Consider the following 6780-nt stretch of genomic DNA (forward strand, 5'->3'; position numbering starts at 1 on the left):
ACCTTTCAATCCACAGACCGACACTCTATCACTGAACCAAACCGGTTTCGGCGTGATGCTTTTCCCAGAACTTCGCATCAATGAACTCACATAGTGTATACTGTTTAGTGTACAGTTTCTTTTATTCATCTTATTTGTGGGATTCATCTATGTTGATGAGGGTACCTTTTTATCGCTGAGTAGTATCCCATTGTCCGCATTTACCACAATTTGTCCACCCTTGATGGGCATTTGGGTTGTTTTGTTTGTTTTTTGGTTAATGCTCACCTGAGGATATTTTTCCCACGCACTCCCACTGAGTCAGGGATGAAGCTGCAAATGCCCCTGACAGTGAATTGAACCTGATACCTTTTTTTTGTGTGGGCTGATGCTCTAACCACAGGGCTCTTTAATTATATTTTTTAATTCAATTTTTGGCTAGGTAATATAGTCACATATTTCAAAAACAAAAATAGACAGAGAGACAGTCGTGGCCAGTGTGGCTCAATTGTTGGGAGCACTGAACGGTGGTGGGTTCAATTCCCAGCCAGGACACATGCCCAGGTTGGGGTTTGAACCCTAGTTGGCATGTGTGTGTGGCAACCAATTGATGTTTTTCTCTCTCCTGCTCTCTGTAAACTAAAAACACACACAAACATACAAAAAACACCCCATAAAAGTAAAATAAGCATAAATAAGTGTGTATATATGTGTGTGTATATATATATATATATATATATATATATATATATATATATATATATATATATATATAGTATAAACGTGTATGTATGTGTGTATTTGCAACTAGGAACAACCTTCCTCCACACAGAGAGGAAGATTGTTTCTTAAGAATTTTTCTAGCCAAAACCGGTTTGGCTCAGTGGTAGAGCGTCGGTCTGTGGATTGAAAGGTCCCAGGTTTGATTCCGGTCAAGGGCATGTACATTGGTTGTGGGCGTATCCCCGGTAGGGGGTGTGCAAGAGGCAACTGGTCAATGTTTCTCTCTCATTGACGTTTCTAGCTCTCTATCTCTCTCCCTTCCTCTCTGTAAAAAATCAATAAAATATATATTTTTGAAAAATTAAAAAAAAAGAAACGAAGAATTTTTCTAGTTTTCCACATATAAACCCACGATGTCATAGCAGAGGACTAGACTTAACCATTCCCTGTAACACGGTCCTTTATTTTATTTTATTTAAAATATATTTTATGCCAAAACTGGTTTGGCTCAATGGATATAGCATCGGCTTGGGGACTGAGAGGTCCCGGGTTCGATTCCGGTCAAGGGCATATCCCCGGTAGGGGGTATGCAAGAGGCAGCTGATCGATGACTCTCTCTCATCGATGTTTCTAGCTCTCTATCTCTCTCCCTTTCTCTCTGTACAAAATCATTAAAAATATATTAAAAAAATAAAATAAAATATATTTTATTTTTAAATATATATATATTTTATTGACTTTTTACAGAGAGCGAACTGTCAGCGCTCTCCCTGGTGTGGGAGTGGAGCTGGGACTGCACTGGTGAGGCTAAGCCTCGAGTCTGACCGGCAGGAGCCCCAGAGGGGAAGAAGCCGTCCTCCCCAGGAGACCTGGGGCTTCCGGAGAGCGGAGTGGAGGGAGGTTGAGGCTGTGTGGCTGAGAGAGGCAGGGGAGGTGTCAGACAAAAGAGGGCCTGTGAGGGGCAGTGTGCAGACCACTGCCCCGCCAGAGGGGCGGCTGCCGCTCAGGCAGCTGACTGCTCTGAGCTGGAGACCTCAGGCTCTGGGTGTTCAATGGGAGCTGGAGATCAAAGACTAGAGTGAGCTCTCCTGATGTGCAAGTGATGGCAACGGATGGAAAAGCACAAGGACGTGTGCCTGCCACCAGCTCTGAACATCAGGAGACAGACAGTGCGAACGGCCGGTGGGTCCAGTCGTGTACGCATGCATTTTTCTGGAGGTGTAATGTTTTTTCAGAGTAAAAATGGAGGGAGAAGAAGACAAAACCAAGCGGAGTATGTGACTCGTGGTGAGATACTGACTCAAAACAATGGGCCGTGGAAGGCACTTGGGCTGCTGGGCACTTGGACGCGGGCCAGGCGTCCGGTGTCTGGGATTGCAGCTGCCCCTCGCTGGCACAGCCGCATCGTGCTTCAGGCAGTGTCTGTTCTCGGGCGCTACATGCTAAGGATTAGGAGCGGAAGACGATGGTGGCCGTGAGTCCCTTCAACAGCTCCGGCTGCCTGCGAGAGAGGAGCAGAGGAGGAGCCAGAGCCACGGGTGAGCAGTGGCCATCCCAGCCTCCAACTATGTGCTTGAAATTCCTCACAATAAAAATTGGGGGACCCTGGTCGGTTTGGCTCAGTGGATAGAGCGTCGGCCTGAAGACCAAAGGGTCCCGGGTTCGATTCTGGTCAAGGGCATGTACCTTGGTTACAGCAAGAGGCAACCAATCCATGTGTTTCTCTCACTTTGATGTTTCTCTCTGTCTTTCCCTCTCTCTTCCACTCTAAAAATCAATGGAAAAATATCCTCGAGTGAGAATTAACAACAACAACAACAAAAATAAGCCAAAAATATTGGGGGAAAGGGTCGGGAGGAAGCAACCCTGGGACTAAAACAAAATGTCTGTGGGGCTGGAATGGCCCCCAGTTTGCCAGCTGCCATTTGGGTTAGCTCGCCCCCTGAAGCTAGGAAAGCTGAGGCCCCAAGGAAAGGAGGGCTGTCCCTCCCTGTGGGATACCTCGCAGCCATTTCCCCTGCGGGAGGCATGTCTGGCTGGTGGGATAGGCCCTGGGGCTCCCCTCTCCTCCTGTGAACCTGAGGCCAGAGGAGGAGTGGGTGGACTGACATTTGGGAGAGGCCTAGTCCTGGGGGCCTCCTGTGGAGCCATGGCCTGCGTGGCCTCGGGTTGGAGGGCTGACACGCAAATCAATACACAAGACAAGAACTATAAATTGGGAAAACATGGGAGAAGCCAGTGGTGATCTTGAAAAAGGGACCACGTTTTACGAGTCTCCATTCCCACCGGCTTGGTTTACTAGAACACAGTGGCCGCTCAGGAATGCAGACAGACAGTCAAAGGGGATGTTTGGTAAACAGTGAGATTACCAGGGTGGGGGCTGCTTTAGGCCATTGAGTCAGCAGGCAGCAGGCGTCATAAAATGCAGATATTCACCGAGTGACCCTCAGAGAGCCAGGACCGATGTTTACATTAATTACTGTTGATCTTGGTTCTCTCAGCCTCCCCTGCCTTGTCTCCTGAACAAGAGCACGGCTCTGTGTGAACTGGGGGCTCGCCTGCCCCTCGGGGCCACAGCCTGGCAGTTAGTGAGGTGACTTGAGAAGCACAGGCAGTGCCCTCACACACCTCTTCCCTGCCGTCCCGAAATCTCAGCCTCTCTGGCCACTGTGCCACCCAGGCTGCCCCGCAGGGCCGGCCCGCTGTGCCTCGTTCCCCCGCCACACCGCAGCTCCGGCCGGCCGGGGTGGCTGAGTCTGTCTCCTCCCTGTGACAGCAGTAATGGCCCCGCTGTTTGGGCTTCTTTTCCTAACAAACAGGCTTCTCTGTCCTCCTCTGGCTTCGGGAAGGTGTGATTTACATGCAATAAACTCTGCCCGGTCACTGTGCGCTTGATGACATGTGAGGTGCGCTCCTTTGCCATCCCGGGCCTCTCTGGCAGGTATCTAAGGTCTGTGCACATTGCCCGAGTTGGGTTCTTGGTTTTCCTATGGTTCTTTCTTTTCCAGGCATACAACCTTCACAGAGATGTGTTTTGCAAACGTTTTCTCCCCAGCTGTTTTGAGGGTTAGATGGCACTCAGTGAGTGGCTCCTCATCATGGCCTGTGACTCCTGCATGACCTTGTGACTGTCCTGTCATGTGGCTGGAAAGGTCCCTCTACCAGGGCTCCCACTGGCTCTGCCAGGAGGCCCCAGGCCTGCGGAGTTCTCTGAGGAGACAGAGCCCCATGGAGCCCGGGTCTCTGTGCTGTTGGTTGTTTGTAACTGTCACTTATCACAGCCCGCCAGCTGCTCTGCTCGGCCCAGAGGAGGCTGTGGGGTCCGCCCGCCCCACCCCAGCACCCCTCCCGGCAGGCTCTCAGGCTGGTGCGCACAGGCACGCCCCTGTTCGAGCGGCACCACACGCGCAGGGCAGACTCCCGCCTGTCAGGGGAGACGGCGGTTTGAGGAGCCGCTGTGGCCAGTCCAAGCCCACAGCCCGGGTGGCACCAGCTTCCGGCACGGACGTCGTCCTTTGCGCACACCCTCCGGCAGCAGAATTCGCCCGGTTCGTGCACATTGCCCGGCTGCACTGCGGACAGCTGGGGGCTCTCGGGGACAGTTTAGTGGGCACCGGGTAGGTGCCCAGCATGGAGCTCTGGGTAAAGTATCTCACGCTCTAAACGGAGCCTGAGAGAGGTCAAATGACTCAGTCCATAATGAGTGGCAGAGCGGGATTTAAACCCAGGCATGCTGTGCTCTCGGACTGGGCATTCGACTGTGAGCCCAGCTCAGAGTCCCCGCCCTTCCGGATGCTGCCCGGCCCGTGTGACCGGCAGTCCGGGCCCCGGGCACGGACGGGCACGCCCTCACCGACCATCACGGCAGCCAGCTTCACCCTCCCTTCACCTGAACTGGCTCCCTCTGCACCGGCCCACACGCAGATCTGCTTCGGGGCCACGCCGCCTCCGGGTCCAGAGGGAACGGCTGGCGGCTGCTGGGGCTGCCTCGGGGTAGGGCGCGCAGGGAGGCCCTCCCTCAGAGGCTGGTGGGAGAGGCTGTTTGGGGGCCTCGGCACTGTCGCCGCAGAAGCCGGGAGCCTGCCGCAGGCGCGAGGTGCACCGTGGGAGTGCCGTCTGGTGGGAGGACGGGTTGGGTGCTCGGTCACAGGGGCGGAGACGCGGTGGGACTGTTCACGCTGCACCCGGGAGCTGGAACTGGAACGTCCCTCTCCTCCGGAGGCGCCCGCTCTGCTGCCCATGGTGTCGCGGGGACTCCCACCGCCTTCCCTGTGCTCCGGTCACTGACGCCGGGGGCAGGCCGGCTGAAGCCTGTTTTCCTGGAGCCGGGCCTCCAGCTCTAGCCCAGAGCTCCTCGGCCTCGGCCACGCGTGGGCCTCACCGCCGGGCCTGAGTCAGACCGGGCCGCCGGCTCCTCACGGAGTGAGTCCCTCAAACCCCCCGCACAGAGGGCGGCGGCGGCTCGGCCGGTGTCACGGAGGCAGACGAGGACCGACGTGGGCCAGGCTCTGAGGAGCCTGTGGGGGCGCTGGTCCCACCCAGGCCCTTCGGCGGGGACTGGGCCCCCCTTGGAGTGCTGAGGCCGCACAGGGTTTTGGAGCCAGAGACGGTGACAGTGGTTCCAGCTGCCGCCGGGGTTTCGAGGGGGATGTGGGGAGGGGTGGCCGAGCACTGAGCCTGGAAAGATGAGGTGTCCCTCACGCCCTTCAACTCCACATGCCCCCAGGGGCCTCTAAAGAATCCACCTTGCAATCCTGCGTGCCCCGGGCACTCTGCGCCTTCCCAGCTGGGAGCGGCCCTTTGCCAGCGCAGACTGCCCCGGCCTGTGGGGCGGGGGGAGCGGGGCCCAGGGTCAAGTCCCAAGGTCAGGCCCGTCTGGCAGTGAGGCCGGGCCGGGTTAGACCCAGAGCGCCCTGGCTGTGACTGCACTTCCTCCACACCCACCCCGGGAGCGGGAGCCTGGGGCCCTGCGGGCTCAGCCCGGTGAGAGGGCTCAGCCTGGGGGAGGGAGGCGGGGAGAGGGGCCTGGGCTGGAGCGCACAGGCAGCTAAAGATAGCCTGGCGGTGCTCAGTGGTCCTGAGGCCGAGGCTGTGGGCTGGGTCCCTGTCAGCACAGGGGGCGCATGAATAAGTGGGACAGAGAACTGATGCCCCTTCTCCCTCTCCCTTCCTCCCTCTCTCCAAAAAGAAGTCAATTAAAAATAACCATGGAGCCGAAACCGGTTTGGCTCAGTGGACAGAGCATAGGCCTGCGGACTGAAAGGTCCCGGGTTCGATTCCGGTCAAGGGCATGTGCCTTGGTTGTGGGCACATCCCTGGTAGGGGGTGTGCAAGAGGCAGCTGATGGATGATTCTCTCTCATCGATGTTTCTAACTCTCTATCCCTCTCCCTTCCTCTCTGTAAAAAATCAATAAAACATTTTTTAAAAATAATCATGGAATTTGTTTATATTAAAATATTACATTAACTATATTAATGGGCTTTGTTAACATTAACATATATATTTAATATATATTAAACACAACACACGGGCCTTGCAGCAATGATTGACGGAAAAAGCATTTGGTGTAGCATCAGCGCCCAGAAAGCCTACTGCTGACCGAGGAGCATGCCCTCCAGTTCTGCTCTGCGGCCGACCACGCGCGGCTCGCGCGGCTCCCGGCATCCCGGCGGCGCTGGCCCGGCCTGCAGCAGGGACTGCAGCAGGAGATGTGCCCGCCCGGTGGGCGAGGCGTGTGGGTGGTTGGTGCTGCCGGTCCCCATACGGCCCAGGCCCAGCCACGGCCTCAGCATCACACAGACAGGGCCCCGGGGCCGCACAGACAGGGCCCGGCACTACACAGACAGGGCCCGGCACCGCACAAACAGGGCCTCGGGAGCCGGACGGCACAGCTTCGGGGTCTCTCGGGCAGGGGTGCCGGGTAGAGCTGCTGACCGGAGGGGTGACCCGGGCTCACCCCAGGCGCCGGCCCTCCCGCTGCTCCTCGGGGCCTTTGCAGAGGGTACTCTGGGACTCGATGCTGCCTGGCTCCCCCGGAGGTGCCCCCCCCCCCCCCCATTCACCTTCTGGGTGCAGC

Source organism: Pipistrellus hanaki, assembly GCF_964339955.1.
Source record: "Pipistrellus hanaki genome assembly, chromosome: 16".
NCBI lineage: Eukaryota > Metazoa > Chordata > Mammalia > Chiroptera > Vespertilionidae > Pipistrellus > Pipistrellus hanaki.